Source organism: Poecilia reticulata, chromosome 15, assembly GCF_904066995.2.
Source record: "Poecilia reticulata chromosome 15, P_reticulata-male-v2, whole genome shotgun sequence".
Lineage (NCBI taxonomy): Eukaryota > Metazoa > Chordata > Actinopteri > Cyprinodontiformes > Poeciliidae > Poecilia > Poecilia reticulata.
The window spans coordinates 27,797,316-27,799,693 of record NC_088844.1 but is presented as its reverse complement, the minus strand read 5'-3'; the positions used below and the strand labels follow the sequence as shown (position 1 = coordinate 27,799,693).

The following is a 2,378-nucleotide window of genomic DNA, read 5'->3' as shown; positions in this document are numbered from 1 at the left end:
ACACCTGGAACAAATGGCAATGTACAAGTGTCATTTTAGATAGAAAAAATAAGTACATTTCTGCCAAGAAAGGAAAATCAAAAATTAAAAAATTTTGAGATTAACAAAGAAATTTCTGAGATTAAAAAGTCAAAAGTTTGCTAGAAAAAAAAGCTAACATTTTGAGATTAATCTCAAAATTTTCCAGAAAAAAAAAAATACAAGGAAATTTATTAGATTGAAAAGTCGATCGAAAATTAGCAAGGGAAGAAAAAAAAATTGAGGTTAATTTTAAACTTTTCAGAGAAAAACAAGAACATTTCTTAGATTGAAAAGTCGAAAATTAGCTTGAAACAAATCAAAACTTTTGAGATTAATAAAAAAAAAATTCTTTAGGAAAAACTTGGAAATTTCTGAATTTGAAAAATCGAAATTTCCTAGAAAAAGTCTGAAATTTTGATCTCACTCTCAGAAATTTAGAAAAAACTTCCTGTGTGATTTTATCTGACCCTCATATTTTCTTTTTCTGACCCTCATATTTTCTTTTTAAAGATTACCGGCTTTCCTCTCTATCGCCTCCAAACAAGGCGTACTTGTTGAATATTTTTCCTTTTATAGTTTTGTTTCTGGGCGAGGGTCAGAGAATATTCTCAGTCATGACTCGAGCGCTCCTATGCGAAAAGCAGCTGACCTAACAGAGACATACGTCTTGCACTTGAAAGCTCTTCATGTGATAAATGTGCTCTGTTTCAGGTAAATAATCATGCATGTTGCTATGATGTGTAGCCATGGCAACATGGTATTGTTTTTACAGTTATTAACAGCTGATTAGCTCCTCTGTAGCTCAAATAGCACCTTTTTTAAGGACAATATCCCCTACTCCAACATCTCGCTGTACAACCTGACAAAAAATGCAAAAGAGCTGACAAACTGGGTTCCTTTAAATCAAATCAGCTGATTAGCATCTCAAAAGCTCAAATAACACCTTTTTTCAGGGACGACATCCCCCCTACTCCAACATCTCTCTAGCCAGACGACCTGATGGAAAACTGCAAAACAGCTGAAACACTGGGCTCCTTTAAAGCGAGGCTAAAACAGGGCAAGAGTCTTGCTCTTGAAAAGTCTTCATGTGATAAATATGCTCAGCTTCAGGCAAACAAATGATGTACGTTGAGAATGATGTGTAACCGTGGCAACAAAGTATTGCTTTTACAGCTGGAAACAGGTGACTAGCGTCTTAAAAGCTCAAATAACACCCTTTCTAAGGATGATATCCCCTACTCCAACATCTCTCTAGCTATACAAATTGACAGAAAACTGCAAAACAGCTGAAACACTGAGTTCCTTTAAAGCAAGGCTAAAAACCCTCCTGTTTAGAGCAGCTTTCAACCCATAATAACTGGAATATCGATTTGTATTATTGATTTTGATGATGGCACTCGACAAAGCGATTTAGTTTCATGTATGATGTTAAGACTTTTTACTTTTTGTGTTTTTATAAGGCACTTTGAACTACCTTGTTGCCAAAATGTGCTATACAAATAATCTTGATTGATTTACAGAGATATAAAGAGATGCAGCAAAAGCAAATGAGGTGGGTTAGCAGTGCTTGCAAACAACTGTCATCCAAGATGTTACCATCATCTCTGCCACCTGGAAATTCAGCTTGTAGTATATAATGACAGTCACTAGTCTGTAATAACACAGCAACATTCTTCAGTCAGAGGCAAATTCGGATTTGTTGCAAGACTGACTGCTACTGGAGAGCCTTCCATTTCATTTCCCTTTGGGATAAATAAAGCACTTTTAAATCGAGATGAACTGATTTGCTCAGTCCAAACAAGCAAATCAAGCACAGATTCTGCAGGAAGAAATATTTTTCTTCTCATAGAAAACCAGAAAACTCTTGAAGTGTCAGTCAAAACATTTTATTTTCAATTATACAAATGTGACTTCCTATAATTAATGAATCAGCCAGCTGCTAATGAGCACTAAGCCACGATCCATAATTTGTGAATGCATGTCAGGCTGTGATAACTCACAATCTCATTAGTGGCAAATTATCTCACAGACAGCTGTAATAAAATAGTTCCAGGCGGAGGGATACAGATTTTTATTTGTATTTTTTAACAGAGGTGGTGTTTTAAGGCTTTGAGGGCCCGTAATGGGTCAAGAGTTATTACGGATTGTGGCTTTGGTAGGTTTATGAGGACATTCTGACAGTCGTTAAAATGTTCTGATTGTCTCACATCTGGAGTCAGATGCGCATCACACCCTGGCTGGACGCTTCACATTCATGTACCAAAAATACGCATAGAAATCTGATAGAAACTCTGGATTCATGGCAGCAGCAGCAGCGAGGGAACCAGCGGACGTTTACACTTTGACAGGACCGAAAG

At 36.5% G+C, this 2,378-nt stretch overlaps 1 protein-coding gene across 1 annotated transcript in view; it reads right to left on the bottom strand.

Moving 5' to 3' along the window:
• Window positions 1-1,891: 1,891 nt before the first annotated feature.
• Window positions 1,892-2,378, bottom strand: part of bag3 (BCL2 associated athanogene 3) — a 9,963-nt gene continuing 9,476 nt past the window's right edge. The window contains exon 4 of the mRNA XM_008430021.3: window positions 1,892-2,378. This exon is cut by the window's right edge and continues 2,038 nt beyond it. The gene's annotated coding sequence lies outside the window, so the exon portion shown is untranslated.